At 43.7% G+C, this 17,848-nt stretch overlaps 53 non-coding genes across 53 annotated transcripts; all 53 read right to left on the bottom strand.

Moving 5' to 3' along the window:
• Positions 1-88: 88 nt before the first annotated feature.
• LOC133826719 (5S ribosomal RNA) lies at positions 89-207 on the bottom strand. The gene has a single exon (XR_009889431.1). It is a non-coding gene; the product is annotated as a 5S ribosomal RNA (ribosomal RNA).
• A 220-nt stretch (positions 208-427) lies between these two features.
• LOC133826868 (5S ribosomal RNA) lies at positions 428-546 on the bottom strand. The gene has a single exon (XR_009889575.1). It is a non-coding gene; the product is annotated as a 5S ribosomal RNA (ribosomal RNA).
• Positions 547-766: 220 nt separating this feature from the next.
• LOC133826234 (5S ribosomal RNA) lies at positions 767-885 on the bottom strand. The gene has a single exon (XR_009888963.1). It is a non-coding gene; the product is annotated as a 5S ribosomal RNA (ribosomal RNA).
• A 220-nt stretch (positions 886-1,105) lies between these two features.
• On the bottom strand, positions 1,106-1,224 carry LOC133825955 (5S ribosomal RNA). Its single transcript, XR_009888696.1, has one exon. It is a non-coding gene; the product is annotated as a 5S ribosomal RNA (ribosomal RNA).
• Positions 1,225-1,445: 221 nt separating this feature from the next.
• LOC133825954 (5S ribosomal RNA) lies at positions 1,446-1,564 on the bottom strand. The gene has a single exon (XR_009888695.1). It is a non-coding gene; the product is annotated as a 5S ribosomal RNA (ribosomal RNA).
• Positions 1,565-1,784: 220 nt separating this feature from the next.
• LOC133825953 (5S ribosomal RNA) lies at positions 1,785-1,903 on the bottom strand. Its single transcript, XR_009888694.1, has one exon. It is a non-coding gene; the product is annotated as a 5S ribosomal RNA (ribosomal RNA).
• A 221-nt stretch (positions 1,904-2,124) lies between these two features.
• Positions 2,125-2,243, bottom strand: LOC133826305 (5S ribosomal RNA). The gene has a single exon (XR_009889030.1). It is a non-coding gene; the product is annotated as a 5S ribosomal RNA (ribosomal RNA).
• A 221-nt stretch (positions 2,244-2,464) lies between these two features.
• Positions 2,465-2,583, bottom strand: LOC133827053 (5S ribosomal RNA). Its single transcript, XR_009889755.1, has one exon. It is a non-coding gene; the product is annotated as a 5S ribosomal RNA (ribosomal RNA).
• Positions 2,584-2,803: 220 nt separating this feature from the next.
• LOC133825952 (5S ribosomal RNA) lies at positions 2,804-2,922 on the bottom strand. Its single transcript, XR_009888693.1, has one exon. It is a non-coding gene; the product is annotated as a 5S ribosomal RNA (ribosomal RNA).
• A 221-nt stretch (positions 2,923-3,143) lies between these two features.
• On the bottom strand, positions 3,144-3,262 carry LOC133826304 (5S ribosomal RNA). Its single transcript, XR_009889029.1, has one exon. It is a non-coding gene; the product is annotated as a 5S ribosomal RNA (ribosomal RNA).
• Positions 3,263-3,482: 220 nt separating this feature from the next.
• On the bottom strand, positions 3,483-3,601 carry LOC133825950 (5S ribosomal RNA). Its single transcript, XR_009888691.1, has one exon. It is a non-coding gene; the product is annotated as a 5S ribosomal RNA (ribosomal RNA).
• A 221-nt stretch (positions 3,602-3,822) lies between these two features.
• On the bottom strand, positions 3,823-3,941 carry LOC133825949 (5S ribosomal RNA). Its single transcript, XR_009888690.1, has one exon. It is a non-coding gene; the product is annotated as a 5S ribosomal RNA (ribosomal RNA).
• A 220-nt stretch (positions 3,942-4,161) lies between these two features.
• On the bottom strand, positions 4,162-4,280 carry LOC133826991 (5S ribosomal RNA). Its single transcript, XR_009889695.1, has one exon. It is a non-coding gene; the product is annotated as a 5S ribosomal RNA (ribosomal RNA).
• Positions 4,281-4,500: 220 nt separating this feature from the next.
• Positions 4,501-4,619, bottom strand: LOC133825948 (5S ribosomal RNA). The gene has a single exon (XR_009888689.1). It is a non-coding gene; the product is annotated as a 5S ribosomal RNA (ribosomal RNA).
• Positions 4,620-4,840: 221 nt separating this feature from the next.
• On the bottom strand, positions 4,841-4,959 carry LOC133826303 (5S ribosomal RNA). The gene has a single exon (XR_009889028.1). It is a non-coding gene; the product is annotated as a 5S ribosomal RNA (ribosomal RNA).
• A 219-nt stretch (positions 4,960-5,178) lies between these two features.
• On the bottom strand, positions 5,179-5,297 carry LOC133825947 (5S ribosomal RNA). Its single transcript, XR_009888688.1, has one exon. It is a non-coding gene; the product is annotated as a 5S ribosomal RNA (ribosomal RNA).
• Positions 5,298-5,517: 220 nt separating this feature from the next.
• LOC133827189 (5S ribosomal RNA) lies at positions 5,518-5,636 on the bottom strand. The gene has a single exon (XR_009889886.1). It is a non-coding gene; the product is annotated as a 5S ribosomal RNA (ribosomal RNA).
• Positions 5,637-5,856: 220 nt separating this feature from the next.
• Positions 5,857-5,975, bottom strand: LOC133826990 (5S ribosomal RNA). Its single transcript, XR_009889694.1, has one exon. It is a non-coding gene; the product is annotated as a 5S ribosomal RNA (ribosomal RNA).
• A 220-nt stretch (positions 5,976-6,195) lies between these two features.
• LOC133825946 (5S ribosomal RNA) lies at positions 6,196-6,314 on the bottom strand. The gene has a single exon (XR_009888687.1). It is a non-coding gene; the product is annotated as a 5S ribosomal RNA (ribosomal RNA).
• A 220-nt stretch (positions 6,315-6,534) lies between these two features.
• On the bottom strand, positions 6,535-6,653 carry LOC133825944 (5S ribosomal RNA). Its single transcript, XR_009888685.1, has one exon. It is a non-coding gene; the product is annotated as a 5S ribosomal RNA (ribosomal RNA).
• A 220-nt stretch (positions 6,654-6,873) lies between these two features.
• On the bottom strand, positions 6,874-6,992 carry LOC133826233 (5S ribosomal RNA). Its single transcript, XR_009888962.1, has one exon. It is a non-coding gene; the product is annotated as a 5S ribosomal RNA (ribosomal RNA).
• Positions 6,993-7,212: 220 nt separating this feature from the next.
• LOC133826137 (5S ribosomal RNA) lies at positions 7,213-7,331 on the bottom strand. The gene has a single exon (XR_009888869.1). It is a non-coding gene; the product is annotated as a 5S ribosomal RNA (ribosomal RNA).
• Positions 7,332-7,552: 221 nt separating this feature from the next.
• Positions 7,553-7,671, bottom strand: LOC133825943 (5S ribosomal RNA). The gene has a single exon (XR_009888684.1). It is a non-coding gene; the product is annotated as a 5S ribosomal RNA (ribosomal RNA).
• Positions 7,672-7,890: 219 nt separating this feature from the next.
• LOC133825941 (5S ribosomal RNA) lies at positions 7,891-8,009 on the bottom strand. The gene has a single exon (XR_009888683.1). It is a non-coding gene; the product is annotated as a 5S ribosomal RNA (ribosomal RNA).
• A 220-nt stretch (positions 8,010-8,229) lies between these two features.
• Positions 8,230-8,348, bottom strand: LOC133825940 (5S ribosomal RNA). The gene has a single exon (XR_009888682.1). It is a non-coding gene; the product is annotated as a 5S ribosomal RNA (ribosomal RNA).
• Positions 8,349-8,568: 220 nt separating this feature from the next.
• LOC133825939 (5S ribosomal RNA) lies at positions 8,569-8,687 on the bottom strand. Its single transcript, XR_009888681.1, has one exon. It is a non-coding gene; the product is annotated as a 5S ribosomal RNA (ribosomal RNA).
• A 221-nt stretch (positions 8,688-8,908) lies between these two features.
• Positions 8,909-9,027, bottom strand: LOC133825937 (5S ribosomal RNA). Its single transcript, XR_009888679.1, has one exon. It is a non-coding gene; the product is annotated as a 5S ribosomal RNA (ribosomal RNA).
• A 220-nt stretch (positions 9,028-9,247) lies between these two features.
• On the bottom strand, positions 9,248-9,366 carry LOC133826684 (5S ribosomal RNA). The gene has a single exon (XR_009889396.1). It is a non-coding gene; the product is annotated as a 5S ribosomal RNA (ribosomal RNA).
• Positions 9,367-9,586: 220 nt separating this feature from the next.
• On the bottom strand, positions 9,587-9,705 carry LOC133826136 (5S ribosomal RNA). Its single transcript, XR_009888868.1, has one exon. It is a non-coding gene; the product is annotated as a 5S ribosomal RNA (ribosomal RNA).
• Positions 9,706-9,926: 221 nt separating this feature from the next.
• On the bottom strand, positions 9,927-10,045 carry LOC133826323 (5S ribosomal RNA). The gene has a single exon (XR_009889047.1). It is a non-coding gene; the product is annotated as a 5S ribosomal RNA (ribosomal RNA).
• Positions 10,046-10,265: 220 nt separating this feature from the next.
• LOC133825936 (5S ribosomal RNA) lies at positions 10,266-10,384 on the bottom strand. The gene has a single exon (XR_009888678.1). It is a non-coding gene; the product is annotated as a 5S ribosomal RNA (ribosomal RNA).
• A 220-nt stretch (positions 10,385-10,604) lies between these two features.
• LOC133825935 (5S ribosomal RNA) lies at positions 10,605-10,723 on the bottom strand. Its single transcript, XR_009888677.1, has one exon. It is a non-coding gene; the product is annotated as a 5S ribosomal RNA (ribosomal RNA).
• Positions 10,724-10,944: 221 nt separating this feature from the next.
• Positions 10,945-11,063, bottom strand: LOC133825934 (5S ribosomal RNA). Its single transcript, XR_009888676.1, has one exon. It is a non-coding gene; the product is annotated as a 5S ribosomal RNA (ribosomal RNA).
• A 220-nt stretch (positions 11,064-11,283) lies between these two features.
• LOC133826232 (5S ribosomal RNA) lies at positions 11,284-11,402 on the bottom strand. The gene has a single exon (XR_009888961.1). It is a non-coding gene; the product is annotated as a 5S ribosomal RNA (ribosomal RNA).
• A 220-nt stretch (positions 11,403-11,622) lies between these two features.
• LOC133825933 (5S ribosomal RNA) lies at positions 11,623-11,741 on the bottom strand. Its single transcript, XR_009888675.1, has one exon. It is a non-coding gene; the product is annotated as a 5S ribosomal RNA (ribosomal RNA).
• Positions 11,742-11,961: 220 nt separating this feature from the next.
• On the bottom strand, positions 11,962-12,080 carry LOC133825932 (5S ribosomal RNA). The gene has a single exon (XR_009888674.1). It is a non-coding gene; the product is annotated as a 5S ribosomal RNA (ribosomal RNA).
• A 220-nt stretch (positions 12,081-12,300) lies between these two features.
• LOC133826229 (5S ribosomal RNA) lies at positions 12,301-12,419 on the bottom strand. The gene has a single exon (XR_009888959.1). It is a non-coding gene; the product is annotated as a 5S ribosomal RNA (ribosomal RNA).
• A 220-nt stretch (positions 12,420-12,639) lies between these two features.
• LOC133825931 (5S ribosomal RNA) lies at positions 12,640-12,758 on the bottom strand. Its single transcript, XR_009888673.1, has one exon. It is a non-coding gene; the product is annotated as a 5S ribosomal RNA (ribosomal RNA).
• Positions 12,759-12,978: 220 nt separating this feature from the next.
• On the bottom strand, positions 12,979-13,097 carry LOC133826621 (5S ribosomal RNA). The gene has a single exon (XR_009889336.1). It is a non-coding gene; the product is annotated as a 5S ribosomal RNA (ribosomal RNA).
• Positions 13,098-13,318: 221 nt separating this feature from the next.
• Positions 13,319-13,437, bottom strand: LOC133826301 (5S ribosomal RNA). The gene has a single exon (XR_009889026.1). It is a non-coding gene; the product is annotated as a 5S ribosomal RNA (ribosomal RNA).
• A 220-nt stretch (positions 13,438-13,657) lies between these two features.
• Positions 13,658-13,776, bottom strand: LOC133825930 (5S ribosomal RNA). Its single transcript, XR_009888672.1, has one exon. It is a non-coding gene; the product is annotated as a 5S ribosomal RNA (ribosomal RNA).
• A 221-nt stretch (positions 13,777-13,997) lies between these two features.
• LOC133826284 (5S ribosomal RNA) lies at positions 13,998-14,116 on the bottom strand. Its single transcript, XR_009889010.1, has one exon. It is a non-coding gene; the product is annotated as a 5S ribosomal RNA (ribosomal RNA).
• Positions 14,117-14,336: 220 nt separating this feature from the next.
• LOC133825929 (5S ribosomal RNA) lies at positions 14,337-14,455 on the bottom strand. Its single transcript, XR_009888671.1, has one exon. It is a non-coding gene; the product is annotated as a 5S ribosomal RNA (ribosomal RNA).
• Positions 14,456-14,675: 220 nt separating this feature from the next.
• Positions 14,676-14,794, bottom strand: LOC133826228 (5S ribosomal RNA). The gene has a single exon (XR_009888958.1). It is a non-coding gene; the product is annotated as a 5S ribosomal RNA (ribosomal RNA).
• A 220-nt stretch (positions 14,795-15,014) lies between these two features.
• LOC133825928 (5S ribosomal RNA) lies at positions 15,015-15,133 on the bottom strand. The gene has a single exon (XR_009888670.1). It is a non-coding gene; the product is annotated as a 5S ribosomal RNA (ribosomal RNA).
• A 220-nt stretch (positions 15,134-15,353) lies between these two features.
• LOC133826620 (5S ribosomal RNA) lies at positions 15,354-15,472 on the bottom strand. Its single transcript, XR_009889335.1, has one exon. It is a non-coding gene; the product is annotated as a 5S ribosomal RNA (ribosomal RNA).
• Positions 15,473-15,693: 221 nt separating this feature from the next.
• On the bottom strand, positions 15,694-15,812 carry LOC133826300 (5S ribosomal RNA). Its single transcript, XR_009889025.1, has one exon. It is a non-coding gene; the product is annotated as a 5S ribosomal RNA (ribosomal RNA).
• A 220-nt stretch (positions 15,813-16,032) lies between these two features.
• On the bottom strand, positions 16,033-16,151 carry LOC133825926 (5S ribosomal RNA). The gene has a single exon (XR_009888668.1). It is a non-coding gene; the product is annotated as a 5S ribosomal RNA (ribosomal RNA).
• A 221-nt stretch (positions 16,152-16,372) lies between these two features.
• LOC133826283 (5S ribosomal RNA) lies at positions 16,373-16,491 on the bottom strand. Its single transcript, XR_009889009.1, has one exon. It is a non-coding gene; the product is annotated as a 5S ribosomal RNA (ribosomal RNA).
• A 220-nt stretch (positions 16,492-16,711) lies between these two features.
• LOC133826989 (5S ribosomal RNA) lies at positions 16,712-16,830 on the bottom strand. The gene has a single exon (XR_009889693.1). It is a non-coding gene; the product is annotated as a 5S ribosomal RNA (ribosomal RNA).
• A 220-nt stretch (positions 16,831-17,050) lies between these two features.
• On the bottom strand, positions 17,051-17,169 carry LOC133825925 (5S ribosomal RNA). The gene has a single exon (XR_009888667.1). It is a non-coding gene; the product is annotated as a 5S ribosomal RNA (ribosomal RNA).
• Positions 17,170-17,389: 220 nt separating this feature from the next.
• On the bottom strand, positions 17,390-17,508 carry LOC133826299 (5S ribosomal RNA). Its single transcript, XR_009889024.1, has one exon. It is a non-coding gene; the product is annotated as a 5S ribosomal RNA (ribosomal RNA).
• Positions 17,509-17,727: 219 nt separating this feature from the next.
• On the bottom strand, positions 17,728-17,846 carry LOC133825924 (5S ribosomal RNA). The gene has a single exon (XR_009888666.1). It is a non-coding gene; the product is annotated as a 5S ribosomal RNA (ribosomal RNA).
• Positions 17,847-17,848: the final 2 nt, after the last annotated feature.

Below are 17,848 nucleotides of genomic sequence, written 5' to 3'. Positions count from 1 at the left end.
AAATGAGTTTTTAAAGATTTAAAACAAAAAATACAAACTTTTGAGCCGTAAGTGGATTTTTAAAGGGAAAAAAAAAATGATGTTTTCAGGGGTGTAACACGAGGACTTCCCAGGAGGTCACCCATCCTAGTACTACTCTCGCCCAAGCACGCTTAACTGCGGAGTTCTGATGGGATCCGGTGGATTAGTGCTGGTATGATCGCACCCGGAATGTTTGGTCCGCAATATTCATTTATAGCGAGCGCGTGTGTCCTCCCTTTTCTCCCCCGGATTGACTAGGAACTTCTTATTCGCTGCTTGTTAGTGGCCACGGTATTAACCCCTCAAGGAAAACGAAATAAATGAGTTTTTAAAGATTTAAAACAAAAAATACAAACTTTTGAGCCGTAAGTTGATTATTAAAGGGAAAAAAAAAATGATGTTTTCAGGGGTGCAACACGAGGACTTCCCAGGAGGTCACCCATCCTAGTACTACTCTCGCCCAAGCACGCTTAACTGCGGAGTTCTGATGGGATCCGGTGCATTAGTGCTTGTATAATCGCACCCGGAATGTTTGGTCCGCAATATTCATTTATAGCGAGCGCGTGTGTCCTCCCTTTTCTCCCCCGGATTGACTAGGAACTTCTTAGTCGCTGCTTGTTAGTGACCACGGTATTAACCCCTCAAGGAAAACGAAATAAATGAGTTTTTAAAGATTTAAAACAAAAAATTCAAACTTTTGAGCCGTAAGTGGATTTTTAAAGGGAAAAAAAAAATGATGTTTTCAGGGGTGCAACACGAGCACTTCCCAGGAGGTCACCCATCCTAGTACTACTCTCGCCCAAGCACGCTTAACTGCGGAGTTCTGATGGGATCCGGTGCATTAGTGCTGGTATGATCGCACCCGGAATGTTTGGTCCGCAATATTCATTTATAGCGAGCGCGTGTGTCCTCCCTTTTCTCCCCCGGATTGACTAGGAACTTCTTATTCGCTGCTTGTTAGTATCCACGGTATTAACCCCTCAAGGAAAACGAAATAAATGAGTTTTTAAAGATTTAAAACAAAAAATACAAACTTTTGAGCCGTAAGTGGATTTTTAAAGGGAAAAAAAAAATGATGTTTTCAGGGGTGCAACACGAGGACTTCCCAGGAGGTCACCCATCCTAGTACTACTCTCGCCCAAGCACGCTTAACTGCGGAGTTCTGATGGGATCCGGTGCATTAGTGCTGGTATGATCGCACCCGGAATGTTTGGTCCGCAATATTCATTTATAGCGAGCGCGTGTGTCCTCCCTTTTCTCCCCCGGATTGACTAGGAACTTCTTATTCGCTGCTTGTTAGTGGCCACGGTATTAACCCCTCAAGGAAAACGAAATAAATGAATTTTTAAAGATTTAAAACAAAAAATACAAACTTTTGAGCCGTAAGTGGATTTTTAAAGGGAAAAAAAAAAATGATGTTTTCAGGGGTGCAACACGAGGACTTCCCAGGAGGTCACCCATCCTAGTACTACTCTCGCCCAAGCACGCTTAACTGCGGAGTTCTGATGGGATCCGGTGCATTAGTGCTGGTATGATCGCACCCGGAATGTTTGGTCCGCAATATTCATTTATAGCGCGCGCGTGTGTCCTCCCTTTTCTCCCCCGGATTGACTAGGAACTTCTTATTCGCTGCTTGTTAGTGACCACGGTATTAACCCCTCAAGGAAAACGAAATAAATGAGTTTTTAAAGATTTAAAACAAAAAATACAAACTTTTGAGCCGTAAGTGGATTTTTAAAGGGAAAAAAAAAATGATGTTTTCAGGGGTGCAACACGAGGACTTCCCAGGAGGTCACCCATCCTAGTACTACTCTCGCCCAAGCACGCTTAACTGCGGAGTTCTGATGGGATCCGGTGCATTAGTGCTGGTATGATCGCACCCGGAATGTTTGGTCCGCAATATTCATTTATAGCGCGCGCGTGTGTCCTCCCTTTTCTCCCCCGGATTGACTAGGAACTTCTTATTCGCTGCTTGTTAGTGACCACGGTATTAACCCCTCAAGGAAAACGAAATAAATGAGTTTTTAAAGATTTAAAACAAAAAATACAAACTTTTGAGCCGTAAGTGGATTTTTAAAGGGAAAAAAAAAAATGATGTTTTCAGGGGTGCAACACGAGGACTTCCCAGGAGGTCACCCATCCTAGTACTACTCTCGCCCAAGCACGCTTTACTGCGGAGTTCTGATGGGATCCGGTGCATTAGTGCTGGTATGATCGCACCCGGAATGTTTGGTCCGCAATATTCATTTATAGCGAGCGCGTGTGTCCTCCCTTTTCTTCCCCGGATTGACTAGGAACTTCTTATTCGCTGCTTGTTAGTGACCACGGTATTAACCCCTCAAGGAAAACGAAATAAATGAGTTTTTAAAGATTTAAAACAAAAAATACAAACTTTTGAGCCGTAAGTGGATTTTTAAAGGGAAAAAAAAATATGATGTTTTCAGGGGTGCAACACGAGGACATCCCAGGAGGTCACCCATCCTAGTACTACTCTCGCCCAAGCCCGCTTAACTGCGGAGTTCTGATGGGATCCGGTGCATTAGTGCTGGTATGATCGCACCCGGAATGTTTGGTCCGCAATATTCATTTATAGCGAGCGCGTCTGTCCTCCCTTTTCTTCCCCGGATTGACTAGGAACTTCTTATTCGCTGCTTGTTAGTGACCACGGTATTAACCCCTCAAGGAAAACGAAATAAATGAGTTTTTAAAGATTTAAAACAAAAAATACAAACTTTTGAGCCGTAAGTGGATTTTTAAAGGGAAAAAAAAAATGATGTTTTCAGGGGTGCAACACGAGGACTTCCCAGGAGGTCACCCATCCTAGTACTACTCTCGCCCAAGCACGCTTAACTGCGGAGTTCTGATGGGATCCGGTGCATTAGTGCTGGTATGATCGCACCCGGAATGTTTGGTCCGCAATATTCATTTATAGCGAGCGCGTGTGTCCTCCCTTTTCTCCCCCGGATTGACTAGGAACTTCTTATTCGCTGCTTGTTAGTGACCACGGTATTAACCCCTCAAGGAAAACGAAATAAATGAGTTTTTAAAGATTTAAAACAAAAAATACAAACTTTTGAGCCGTAAGTGGATTTTTAAAGGGAAAAAAAAAAATGATGTTTTCAGGGGTGCAACACGAGGACTTCCCAGGAGGTCACCCATCCTAGTACTACTCTCGCCCAAGCACGCTTTACTGCGGAGTTCTGATGGGATCCGGTGCATTAGTGCTGGTATGATCGCACCCGGAATGTTTGGTCCGCAATATTCATTTATAGCGAGCGCGTGTGTCCTCCCTTTTCTTCCCCGGATTGACTAGGAACTTCTTATTCGCTGCTTGTTAGTGACCACGGTATTAACCCCTCAAGGAAAACGAAATAAATGAGTTTTTAAAGAATTAAAACAAAAAATACAAACTTTTGAGCCGTAAGTGGATTTTTAAAGGGAAAAAAAAAATGATGTTTTCAGGGGTGCAACACGAGGACTTCCCAGGAGGTCACCCATCCTAGTACTACTCTCGCCCAAGCACGCTTAACTGCGGAGTTCTGATGGGATCCGGTGCATTAGTGCTGGTATGATCGCACCCGGAATGTTTGGTCCGCAATATTCATTTATAGCGAGCGCGTGCGTCCTCCCTTTTCTCCCCCGGATTGACTAGGAACTTCTTATTCGCTACTTGTTAGTGACCACGGTATTAACCCCTCAAGGAAAACGAAATAAATGAGTTTTTAAAGATTTAAAACAAAAAATACAAACTTTTGAGCCGTAAGTGGATTTTTAAAGGGAAAAAAAAAAATGATGTTTTCAGGGGTGCAACACGAGGACTTCCCAGGAGGTCACCCATCCTAGTACTACTCTCGCCCAAGCACGCTTAACTGCGGAGTTCTGATGGGATCCGGTGCATTAGTGCTGGTATGATCGCACCCGGAATGTTTGGTCCGCAATATTCATTTTTAGCGGGCGCGTGTGTCCTCCCTTTTCTTCCCCGGATTGACTAGGAACTTCTTATTCGCTGCTTGTTAGTGACCACGGTATTAACCCCTCAAGGAAAACGAAATAAATGAGTTTTTAAAGATTTAAAACAAAAAATACAAACTTTTGAGCCGTAAGTGGATTTTTAAAGGGAAAAAAAAAATGATCTTTTCAGGGGTGCAACACGAGCACTTCCCAGGAGGTCACCCATCCTAGTACTACTCTCGCCCAAGCACGCTTAACTGCGCAGTTCTGATGGGATCCGGTGCATTAGTGCTGGTATGATCGCACCCGGAATGTTTGGTCCGCAATATTCATTTATAGCGAGCGCGTGTGTCCTCCCTTTTCTCCCCCGGATTGACTAGGAACTTCTTATTCTCTGCTTGTTAGTATCCACGGTATTAACCCCTCAAGGAAAACGAAATAAATGAGTTTTTAAAGATTTAAAACAAGAAATACAAACTTTTGAGCCGTAAGTGGATTTTTAAAGGGAAAAAAAAAATGATGTTTTCAGGGGTGCAACACGAGGACTTCCCAGGAGGTCACCCATCCTAGTACTACTCTCGCCCAAGCACGCTTAACTGCGGAGTTCTGATGGGATCCGGTGCATTAGTGCTGGTATGATCGCACCCGGAATGTTTGGTCCGCAATATTCATTTATAGCGAGCGCGTGTGTCCTCCCTTTTCTCCCCCGGATTGACTAGGAACTTCTTATTCGCTGCTTGTTAGTGGCCACGGTATTAACCCCTCAAGGAAAACGAAATAAATGAGTTTTTAAAGATTTAAAACAAAAAATACAAACTTTTGAGCCGTAAGTGGATTTTTAAAGGGAAAAAAAAAAATGATGTTTTCAGGGGTGCAACACGAGGACTTCCCAGGAGGTCACCCATCCTAGTACTACTCTCGCCCAAGCACGCTTTACTGCGGAGTTCTGATGGGATCCGGTGCATTAGTGCTGGTATGATCGCACCCGGAATGTTTGGTCCGCAATATTCATTTATAGCGAGCGCGTGTGTCCTCCCTTTTCTTCCCCGGATTGACTAGGAACTTCTTATTCGCTGCTTGTTAGTGACCACGGTATTAACCCCTCAAGGAAAACGAAATAAATGAGTTTTTAAAGAATTAAAACAAAAAATACAAACTTTTGAGCCGTAAGTGGATTTTTAAAGGGAAAAAAAAATGATGTTTTCAGGGGTGCAACACGAGGACTTCCCAGGAGGTCACCCATCCTAGTACTACTCTCGCCCAAGCACGCTTAACTGCGGAGTTCTGATGGGATCCGGTGCATTAGTGCTGGTATGATCGCACCCGGAATGTTTGGTCCGCAATATTCATTTATAGCGAGCGCGTGCGTCCTCCCTTTTCTCCCCCGGATTGACTAGGAACTTCTTATTCGCTACTTGTTAGTGACCACGGTATTAACCCCTCAAGGAAAACGAAATAAATGAGTTTTTAAAGATTTAAAACAAAAAATACAAACTTTTGAGCCGTAAGTGGATTTTTAAAGGGAAAAAAAAAATGATGTTTTCAGGGGTGCAACACGAGGACTTCCCAGGAGGTCACCCATCCTAGTACTACTCTCGCCCAAGCACGCTTAACTGCGGAGTTATGATGGGATCCGGTGCATTAGTGCTGGTATGATCGCACCGGGAATGTTTGGTCCGCAATATTCATTTTTAGCGGGCGCGTGTGTCCTCCCTTTTCTTCCCCGGATTGACTAGAAACTTCTTATTCGCTGCTTGTTAGTGACCACGGTATTAACCCCTCAAGGAAAACGAAATAAATGAGTTTTTAAAGATTTAAAACAAAAAATACAAACTTTTGAGCCGTAAGTGGATTTTTAAAGGGAAAAAAAAAATGATCTTTTCAGGGGTGCAACACGAGCACTTCCCAGGAGGTCACCCATCCTAGTACTACTCTCGCCCAAGCACGCTTAACTGCGCAGTTCTGATGGGATCCGGTGCATTAGTGCTGGTATGATCGCACCCGGAATGTTTGGTCCGCAATATTCATTTATAGCGAGCGCGTGTGTCCTCCCTTTTCTCCCCCGGATTGACTAGGAACTTCTTATTCTCTGCTTGTTAGTATCCACGGTATTAACCCCTCAAGGAAAACGAAATAAATGAGTTTTTAAAGATTTAAAACAAAAAATACAAACTTTTGAGCCGTAAGTGGATTTTTAAAGGGAAAAAAAAAATGATGTTTTCAGGGGTGCAACACGAGGACTTCCCAGGAGGTCACCCATCCTAGTACTACTCTCGCCCAAGCACGCTTAACTGCGGAGTTCTGATGGGATCCGGTGCATTAGTGCTGGTATGATCGCACCCGGAATGTTTGGTCCGCAATATTCATTTATAGCGAGCGCGTGTGTCCTCCCTTTTCTCCCCCGGATTGACTAGGAACTTCTTATTCGCTGCTTGTTAGTGGCCACGGTATTAACCCCTCAAGGAAAACGAAATAAATGAGTTTTTAAAGATTTAAAACAAAAAATACAAACTTTTGAGCCGTAAGTGGATTTTTAAAGGGAAAAAAAAAATGATGTTTTCAGGGGTGCAACACGAGGACTTCCCAGGAGGTCACCCATCCTAGTACTACTCTCGCCCAAGCACGCTTAACTGCGGAGTTCTGATGGGATCCGGTGCATTAGTGCTGGTATGATCGCACCCGGAATGTTTGGTCCGCAATATTCATTTATAGCGCGCGCGTGTGTCCTCCCTTTTCTCCCCCGGATTGACTAGGAACTTCTTATTCGCTGCTTGTTAGTGACCACGGTATTAACCCCTCAAGGAAAACGAAATAAATGAGTTTTTAAAGATTTAAAACAAAAAATACAAACTTTTGAGCCGTAAGTGGATTTTTAAAGGGAAAAAAAAAATGATCTTTTCAGGGGTGCAACACGAGCACTTCCCAGGAGGTCACCCATCCTAGTACTACTCTCGCCCAAGCACGCTTAACTGCGGAGTTCTGATGGGATCCGGTGCATTAGTGCTGGTATGATCGCACCCGGAATGTTTGGTCCGCAATATTCATTTATAGCACGCGCGTGTGTCCTCCCTTTTCTCCCCCGGATTGACTAGGAACTTCTTATTCGCTGCTTGTTAGTGACCACGGTATTAACCCCTCAAGGAAAACGAAATAAATGAGTTTTTAAAGATTTAAAACAAAAAATACAAACTTTTGAGCCGTAAGTGGATTTTTAAGGGGAAAAAAAAAATGATGTCTTCAGGGGTGCAACACGAGGACTTCCCAGGAGGTCACCCATCTTAGTACTACTCTCGCCCAAGCACGCTTAACTGCGGAGTTCTGATGGGATCCGGTGCATTAGTGCTGGTATGATCGCACCCGGAATGTTTGGTCCGCAATATTCATTTATAGCGAGCGCGTGTGTCCTCCCTTTTCTCCCCCGGATTGACTAGGAACTTCTTATTCGCTGCTTGTTAGAGACCACAGTATTAACCCCTCAAGGAAAACGAAATAAATGAGTTTTTAAAGATTTAAAACAAAAAATACAAACTTTTGAGCCGTAAGTGGATTTTTAAAGGGAAAAAAAAAAATGATGTTTTCAGGGGTGCAACACGAGGACTTCCCAGGAGGTCACCCATCCTAGTACTACTCTCGCCCAAGCACGCTTAACTGCGGAGTTCTGATGGGATCCGGTGCATTAGTGCTGGTATGATCGCACCCGGAATGTTTGGTCCGCAATATTCATTTATAGCGAGCGCGTGTGTCCTCCCTTTTCTTCCCCGGATTGACTAGGAACTTCTTATTCGCTGCTTGTAAGTGACCACGGTATTAACCCCTCAAGGAAAACGAAATAAATGAGTTTTTAAAGATTTAAAACAAAAAATACAAACTTTTGAGCCGTAAGTGGATTTTTAAAGGGAAAAAAAAATGATGTTTTCAGGGGTGCAACACGAGGACTTCCCAGGAGGTCACCCATCCTAGTACTACTCTCGCCCAAGCACGCTTAACTGCGGAGTTCTGATGGGATCCGGTGCATTAGTGCTGGTATGATCGCACCCGGAATGTTTGGTCCGCAATATTCATTTATAGCGAGCGCGTGTGTCCTCCCTTTTCTCCCCCGGATTGACTAGGAACTTCTTATTCGCTGCTTGTTAGTGACCACGGTATTAACCCCTCAAGGAAAACGAAATAAATGAGTTTTTAAAGATTTAAAACAAAAAATACAAACTTTTGAGCCGTAAGTGGATTTTTAAAGGGAAAAAAAAAATGATGTTTTCAGGGGTGCAACACGAGGACTTCCCAGGAGGTCACCCATCCTAGTACTACTCTCGCCCAAGCACGCTTAACTGCGGAGTTCTGATGGGATCCGGTGCATTAGTGCTGGTATGATCGCACCCGGAATGTTTGGTCCGCAATATTCATTTATAGCGAGCGCGTGTGTCCTCCCTTTTCTTCCCCGGATTGACTAGGAACTTCTTATTCGCTGCTTGTTAGTGACCACGGTATTAACCCCTCAAGGAAAACGAAATAAATGAGTTTTTAAAGAATTAAAACAAAAAATACAAACTTTTGAGCCGTAAGTGGATTTTTAAAGGGAAAAAAAAAATGATGTTTTCAGGGGTGCAACACGAGGACTTCCCAGGAGGTCACCCATCCTAGTACTACTCTCGCCCAAGCACGCTTAACTGCGGAGTTCTGATGGGATCCGGTGCATTAGTGCTGGTATGATCGCACCCGGAATGTTTGGTCCGCAATATTCATTTATAGCGAGCGCGTGTGTCCTCCCTTTTCTCCCCCGGATTGACTAGGAACTTCTTATTCGCTGCTTGTTAGTGACCACGGTATTAACCCCTCAAGGAAAACGAAATAAATGAGTTTTTAAAGATTTAAAACAAAAAATACAAACTTTTGAGCCGTAAGTGGATTTTTAAAGGGAAAAAAAAAAATGATGTTTTCAGGGGTGCAACACGAGGACTTCCCAGGAGGTCACCCATCCTAGTACTACTCTCGCCCAAGCACGCTTAACTGCGGAGTTCTGATGGGATCCGGTGCATTAGTGCTGGTATGATCGCACCCGGAATGTTTGGTCCGCAATATTCATTTATAGCGAGCGCGTGTGTCCTCCCTTTTCTTCCCCGGATTGACTAGGAACTTCTTATTCGCTGCTTGTTAGTGACCACGGTATTAACCCCTCAAGGAAAACGAAATAAATGAGTTTTTAAAGATTTAAAACAAAAAATACAAACTTTTGAGCCGTAAGTGGATTTTTAAAGGGAAAAAAAAAATGATCTTTTCAGGGGTGCAACACGAGCACTTCCCAGGAGGTCACCCATCCTAGTACTACTCTCGACCAAGCACGCTTAACTGCGGAGTTCTGATGGGATCCGGTGCATTAGTGCTGGTATGATCGCACCCGGAATGTTTGGTCCGCAATATTCATTTATAGCGCGCGCGTGTGTCCTCCCTTTTCTCCCGCGGATTGACTAGGAACTTCTTATTCGCTGCTTGTTAGTATCCACGGTATTAACCCCTCAAGGAAAACGAAATAAATGAGTTTTTAAAGATTTAAAACAAAAAATACAAACTTTTGAGCCGTAAGTGGACTTTTAAAGGGAAAAAAAAAATGATGTTTTCAGGGGTGCAACACGAGGACTTCCCAGGAGGTCACCCATCTTAGTACTACTCTCGCCCAAGCACGCTTAACTGCGGAGTTCTGATGGGATCCGGTGCATTAGTGCTGGTATGATCGCACCCGGAATGTTTGGTCCGCAATATTCATTTATAGCGAGCGCGTGTGTCCTCCCTTTTCTCCCCCGGATTGACTAGGAACTTCTTATTCGCTGCTTGTTAGAGACCACGGTATTAACCCCTCAAGGAAAACGAAATAAATGAGTTTTTAAAGATTTAAAACAAAAAATACAAACTTTTGAGCCGTAAGTGGATTTTTAAAGGGAAAAAAAAAAATGATGTTTTCAGGGGTGCAACACGAGGACTTCCCAGGAGGTCACCCATCCTAGTACTACTCTCGCCCAAGCACGCTTAACTGCGGAGTTCTGATGGGATCCGGTGCATTAGTGCTGGTATGATCGCAACCGGAATGTTTGGTCCGCAATATTCATTTATATCGAGCGCGTGTGTCCTCCCTTTTCTTCCCCGGATTGACTAGGAACTTCTTATTCGCTGCTTGTTAGTGACCACGGTATTAACCCCTCAAGGAAAACGAAATAAATGAGTTTTTAAAGATTTAAAACAAAAAATACAAACTTTTGAGCCGTAAGTGGATTTTTAAAGGGAAAAAAAAAATGATGTTTTCAGGGGTGCAACACGAGGACTTCCCAGGAGGTCACCCATCCTAGTACTACTCTCGCCCAAGCACGCTTAACTGCGGAGTTCTGATGGGATCCGGTGCATTAGTGCTGGTATGATCGCACCCGGAATGTTTGGTCCGCAATATTCATTTATAGCGAGCGCGTGTGTCCTCCCTTTTCTCCCCCGGATTGACTAGGAACTTCTTATTCGCTGCTTGTTAGTGACCACGGTATTAACCCCTCAAGGAAAACGAAATAAATGAGTTTTTAAAGATTTAAAACAAAAAATACAAACTTTTGAGCCGTAAGTAGATTTTTAAAGGGAAAAAAAAAATGATGTTTTCAGGGGTGCAACACGAGGACTTCCCAGGAGGTCACCCATCCTAGTACTACTCTCGCCCAAGCACGCTTAACTGCGGAGTTCTGATGGGATCCGGTGCATTAGTGCTGGTATGATCGCACCCGGAATGTTTGGTCCGCAATATTCATTTATAGCGAGCGCGTGTGTCCTCCCTTTTCTCCCCCGGATTGACTAGGAACTTCTTATTCGCTGCTTGTTAGTGACCACGGTATTAACCCCTCAAGGAAAACGAAATAAATGAGTTTTTAAAGATTTAAAACAAAAAATACAAACTTTTGAGCCGTAAGTGGATTTTTAAAGGGAAAAAAAAAAATGATGTTTTCAGGGGTGCAACACGAGGACTTCCCAGGAGGTCACCCATCCTAGTACTACTCTCGCCCAAGCACGCTTAACTGCGGAGTTCTGATGGGATCCGGTGCATTAGTGCTGGTATGATCGCACCCGGAATGTTTGGTCCGCAATATTCATTTATAGCGAGCGCGTGTGTCCTCCCTTTTCTTCCCCGGATTGACTAGGAACTTCTTATTCGCTGCTTGTTAGTGACCACGGTATTAACCCCTCAAGGAAAACGAAATAAATGAGTTTTTAAAGATTTAAAACAAAAAATTCAAACTTTTGAGCCGTAAGTGGATTTTTAAAGGAAAAAAAAAAATGATCTTTTCAGGGGTGCAACACGAGCACTTCCCAGGAGGTCACCCATCCTAGTACTACTCTCGCCCAAGCACGCTTAACTGCGGAGTTCTGATGGGATCCGGTGCATTAGTGCTGGTATGATCGCACCCGGAATGTTTGGTCCGCAATATTCATTTATAGCGCGCGCGTGTGTCCTCCCTTTTCTCCCCCGGATTGACTAGGAACTTCTTATTCGCTGCTTGTTAGTGACCACGGTATTAACCCCTCAAGGAAAACGAAATAAATGAGTTTTTAAAGATTTAAAACAAAAAATACAAACTTTTGAGCCGTAAGTTGATTTTTAAAGGGAAAAAAAAAATGATGTTTTCAGGGGTGCAACACGAGGACTTCCCAGGAGGTCACCCATCCTAGTACTACTCTCGCCCAAGCACGCTTAACTGCGGAGTTCTGATGGGATCCGGTGCATTAGTGCTGGTATGATCGCACCCGGAATGTTTGGTCCGCAATATTCATTTATAGCGAGGGCGTGTGTCCTCCCTTTTCTCCCCCGGATTGACTAGGAACTTCTTATTCGCTGCTTGTTAGTGACCACGGTATTAACCCCTCAAGGAAAACGAAATAAATGAGTTTTTAAAGATTTAAAACAAAAAATACAAACTTTTGAGCCGTAAGTGGATTTTTAAAGGGAAAAAAAAAATGATGTTTTCAGGGGTGCAACACGAGGACTTCCCAGGAGGTCACCCATCCTAGTACTACTCTCGCCCAAGCACGCTTAACTGCGGAGTTCTGATGGGATCCGGTGCATTAGTGCTGGTATGATCGCACCCGGAATGTTTGGTCCGCAATATTCATTTATAGCGAGCGCGTGTGTCCTCCCTTTTCTTCCCCGGATTGACTAGGAACTTTTTATTCGCTGCTTGTTAGTGACCACGGTATTAACCCCTCAAGGAAAACGAAATAAATGAGTTTTTAAAGATTTAAAACAAAAAATTCAAACTTTTGAGCCGTAAGTGGATTTTTAAAGGAAAAAAAAAAATGATCTTTTCAGGGGTGCAACACGAGCACTTCCCAGGAGGTCACCCATCCTAGTACTACTCTCGCCCAAGCACGCTTAACTGCGGAGTTCTGATGGGATCCGGTGCATTAGTGCTGGTATGATCGCACCCGGAATGTCTGTCCCGCAATATTCATTTATAGCGAGCGCGTGTGTCCTCCCTTTTCTCCCCCGGATTGACTAGGAACTTCTTATTCGCTGCTTGTTAGTGACCACGGTATTAACCCCTCAAGGAAAACGAAATAAATGAGTTTTTAAAGATTTAAAACAAAAAATACAAACTTTTGAGCCGTAAGTAGATTTTTAAAGGGAAAAAAAAAATGATGTTTTCAGGGGTGCAACACGAGGACTTCCCAGGAGGTCACCCATCCTAGTACTACTCTCGCCCAAGCACGCTTAACTGCGGAGTTCTGATGGGATCCGGTGCATTAGTGCTGGTATGATCGCACCCGGAATGTTTGGTCCGCAATATTCATTTATAGCGAGCGCGTGTGTCCTCCCTTTTCTCCCCCGGATTGACTAGGAACTTCTTATTCGCTGCTTGTTAGTGACCACGGTATTAACCCCTCAAGGAAAACGAAATAAATGAGTTTTTAAAGATTTAAAACAAAAAATACAAACTTTTGAGCCGTAAGTGGATTTTTAAAGGGAAAAAAAAAATGATGTTTTCAGGGGTGCAACACGAGGACTTCCCAGGAGGTCACCCATCCTAGTACTACTCTCGCCCAAGCACGCTTAACTGCGGGGTTCTGATGGGATCCGGTGCATTAGTGCTGGTATGATCGCACCCGGAATGTTTGGTCCGCAATATTCATTTATAGCGAGCGCGTGTGTCCTCCCTTTTCTCCCCCGGATTGACTAGGAACTTCTTATTCGCTGCTTGTTAGTGACCACGGTATTAACCCCTCAAGGAAAACGAAATAAATAAGTTTTTAAAGATTTAAAACAAAAAATACAAACTTTTGAGCCGTAAGTGGATTTTTAAAGGGAAAAAAAAAAATGATGTTTTCAGGGGTGCAACACGAGGACTTCCCAGGAGGTCACCCATCCTAGTACTACTCTCGCCCAAGCACGCTTTACTGCGGAGTTCTGATGGGATCCGGTGCATTAGTGCTGGTATGATCGCACCCGGAATGTTTGGTCCGCAATATTCATTTATAGCGAGCGCGTGTGTCCTCCCTTTTCTTCCCCGGATTGACTAGGAACTTCTTATTCGCTGCTTGTTAGTGACCACGGTATTAACCCCTCAAGGAAAACGAAATAAATGAGTTTTTAAAGAATTAAAACAAAAAATACAAACTTTTGAGCCGTAAGTGGATTTTTAAAGGGAAAAAAAAAATGATGTTTTCAGGGGTGCAACACGAGGACTTCCCAGGAGGTCACCCATCCTAGTACTACTCTCGCCCAAGCACGCTTAACTGCGGAGTTCTGATGGGATCCGGTGCATTAGTGCTGGTATGATCGCACCCGGAATGTTTGGTCCGCAATATTCATTTATAGCGAGCGCGTGCGTCCTCCCTTTTCTCCCCCGGATTGACTAGGAACTTCTTATTCGCTACTTGTTAGTGACCACGGTATTAACCCCTCAAGGAAAACGAAATAAATGAGTTTTTAAAGATTTAAAACAAAAAATACAAACTTTTGAGCCGTAAGTGGATTTTTAAAGGGAAAAAAAAAAATGATGTTTTCAGGGGTGCAACACGAGAACTTCCCAGGAGGTCACCCATCCTAGTACTACTCTCGCCCAAGCACGCTTAACTGCGGAGTTCTGATGGGATCCGGTGCATTAGTGCTGATATGATCGCACCCGGAATGTTTGGTCCGCAATATTCATTTTTAGCGGGCGCGTGTGTCCTCCCTTTTCTTCCCCGGATTGACTAGGAACTTCTTATTCGCTGCTTGTTAGTGACCACGGTATTAACCCCTCAAGGAAAACGAAATAAATGAGTTTTTAAAGATTTAAAACAAAAAATACAAACTTTTGAGCCGTAAGTGGATTTTTAAAGGGAAAAAAAAAATGATGTTTTCAGGGGTGCAACACGAGGACTTCCCAGGAGGTCACCCATCCTAGTACTACTCTCGCCCAAGCACGCTTAACTGCGGAGTTCTGATGGGATCCGGTGCATTAGTGCTGGTATGATCGCACCCGGAATGTTTGGTCCGCAATATTCATTTATAGCGAGCGCGTGTGTCCTCCCTTTTCTTCCCCGGATTGACTAGGAACTTTTTATTCGCTGCTTGTTAGTGACCACGGTATTAACCCCTCAAGGAAAACGAAATAAATGAGTTTTTAAAGATTTAAAACAAAAAATTCAAACTTTTGAGCCGTAAGTGGATTTTTAAAGGAAAAAAAAAAATGATCTTTTCAGGGGTGCAACACGAGCACTTCCCAGGAGGTCACCCATCCTAGTACTACTCTCGCCCAAGCACGCTTAACTGCGGAGTTCTGATGGGATCCGGTGCATTAGTGCTGGTATGATCGCACCCGGAATGTCTGTCCCGCAATATTCATTTATAGCGAGCGCGTGTGTCCTCCCTTTTCTCCCCCGGATTGACTAGGAACTTCTTATTCGCTGCTTGTTAGTGACCACGGTATTAACCCCTCAAGGAAAACGAAATAAATGAGTTTTTAAAGATTTAAAACAAAAAATACAAACTTTTGAGCCGTAAGTAGATTTTTAAAGGGAAAAAAAAAATGATGTTTTCAGGGGTGCAACACGAGGACTTCCCAGGAGGTCACCCATCCTAGTACTACTCTCGCCCAAGCACGCTTAACTGCGGAGTTCTGATGGGATCCGGTGCATTAGTGCTGGTATGATCGCACCCGGAATGTTTGGTCCGCAATATTCATTTATAGCGAGCGCGTGTGTCCTCCCTTTTCTCCCCCGGATTGACTAGGAACTTCTTATTCGCTGCTTGTTAGTGACCACGGTATTAACCCCTCAAGGAAAACGAAATAAATGAGTTTTTAAAGATTTAAAACAAAAAATACAAACTTTTGAGCCGTAAGTGGATTTTTAAAGGGAAAAAAAAAATGATGTTTTCAGGGGTGCAACACGAGGACTTCCCAGGAGGTCACCCATCCTAGTACTACTCTCGCCCAAGCACGCTTAACTGCGGGGTTCTGATGGGATCCGGTGCATTAGTGCTGGTATGATCGCACCCGGAATGTTTGGTCCGCAATATTCATTTATAGCGAGCGCGTGTGTCCTCCCTTTTCTCCCCCGGATTGACTAGGAACTTCTTATTCGCTGCTTGTTAGTGACCACGGTATTAACCCCTCAAGGAAAACGAAATAAATAAGTTTTTAAAGATTTAAAACAAAAAATACAAACTTTTGAGCCGTAAGTGGATTTTTAAAGGGAAAAAAAAAAATGATGTTTTCAGGGGTGCAACACGAGGACTTCCCAGGAGGTCACCCATCCTAGTACTACTCTCGCCCAAGCACGCTTTACTGCGGAGTTCTGATGGGATCCGGTGCATTAGTGCTGGTATGATCGCACCCGGAATGTTTGGTCCGCAATATTCATTTATAGCGAGCGCGTGTGTCCTCCCTTTTCTTCCCCGGATTGACTAGGAACTTCTTATTCGCTGCTTGTTAGTGACCACGGTATTAACCCCTCAAGGAAAACGAAATAAATGAGTTTTTAAAGAATTAAAACAAAAAATACAAACTTTTGAGCCGTAAGTGGATTTTTAAAGGGAAAAAAAAAATGATGTTTTCAGGGGTGCAACACGAGGACTTCCCAGGAGGTCACCCATCCTAGTACTACTCTCGCCCAAGCACGCTTAACTGCGGAGTTCTGATGGGATCCGGTGCATTAGTGCTGGTATGATCGCACCCGGAATGTTTGGTCCGCAATATTCATTTATAGCGAGCGCGTGCGTCCTCCCTTTTCTCCCCCGGATTGACTAGGAACTTCTTATTCGCTACTTGTTAGTGACCACGGTATTAACCCCTCAAGGAAAACGAAATAAATGAGTTTTTAAAGATTTAAAACAAAAAATACAAACTTTTGAGCCGTAAGTGGATTTTTAAAGGGAAAAAAAAAAATGATGTTTTCAGGGGTGCAACACGAGAACTTCCCAGGAGGTCACCCATCCTAGTACTACTCTCGCCCAAGCACGCTTAACTGCGGAGTTCTGATGGGATCCGGTGCATTAGTGCTGATATGATCGCACCCGGAATGTTTGGTCCGCAATATTCATTTTTAGCGGGCGCGTGTGTCCTCCCTTTTCTTCCCCGGATTGACTAGGAACTTCTTATTCGCTGCTTGTTAGTGACCACGGTATTAACCCCTCAAGGAAAACGAAATAAATGAGTTTTTAAAGATTTAAAACAAAAAATACAAACTTTTGAGCCGTAAGTGGATTTTTAAAGGGAAAAAAAAAATGATCTTTTCAGGGGTGCAACACGAGCACTTCCCAGGAGGTCACCCATCCTAGTACTACTCTCGCCCAAGCACGCTTAACTGCGCAGTTCTGATGGGATCCGGTGCATTAGTGCTGGTATGATCGCACCCGGAATGTTTGGTCCGCAATATTCATTTATAGCGAGCGCGTGTGTCCTCCCTTTTCTCCCCCGGATTGACTAGGAACTTCTTATTCTCTGCTTGTTAGTATCCACGGTATTAACCCCTCAAGGAAAACGAAATAAATGAGTTTTTAAAGATTTAAAACAAAAAATACAAACTTTTGAGCCGTAAGTGGATTTTTAAAGGGAAAAAAAAAATAATGTTTTCAGGGGTGCAACACGAGGACTTCCCAGGAGGTCACCCATCCTAGTACTACTCTCGCCCAAGCACGCTTAACTGCGGAGTTCTGATGGGATCCGGTGCATTAGTGCTGGTATGATCGCACCCGGAATGTTTGGTCCGCAATATTCATTTATAGCGAGCGCGTGTGTCCTCCCTTTTCTCCCCCGGATTGACTAGGAACTTCTTATTCGCTGCTTGTTAGTGGCCACGGTATTAACCCCTCAAGGAAAACGAAATAAATGAGTTTTTAAAGATTTAAAACAAAAAATACAAACTTTTGAGCCGTAAGTGGATTTTTAAAGGGAAAAAAAAAATGATGTTTTCAGGGGTGCAACACGAGGACTTCCCAGGAGGTCACCCATCCTAGTACTACTCTCGCCCAAGCACGCTTTACTGCGGAGTTCTGATGGGATCCGGTGCATTAGTGCTGGTATGATCGCACCCGGAATGTTTGGTCCGCAATATTCATTTATAGCGAGCGCGTGTGTCCTCCCTTTTCTTCCCCGGATTGACTAGGAACTTCTTATTCGCTGCTTGTTAGTGACCACGGTATTAACCCCTCAAGGAAAACGAAATAAATGAGTTTTTAAAGAATTAAAACAAAAAATACAAACTTTTGAGCCGTAAGTGGATTTTTAAAGGGAAAAAAAAATGATGTTTTCAGGGGTGCAACACGAGGACTTCCCAGGAGGTCACCCATCCTAGTACTACTCTCGCCCAAGCACGCTTAACTGCGGAGTTCTGATGGGATCCGGTGCATTAGTGCTGGTATGATCGCACCCGG

The sequence above is a fragment of the Humulus lupulus genome, chromosome 3 (assembly GCF_963169125.1).
Source record: "Humulus lupulus chromosome 3, drHumLupu1.1, whole genome shotgun sequence".
NCBI lineage: Eukaryota > Viridiplantae > Streptophyta > Magnoliopsida > Rosales > Cannabaceae > Humulus > Humulus lupulus.
This window is presented reverse-complemented; position numbering and strand designations above follow the sequence as displayed.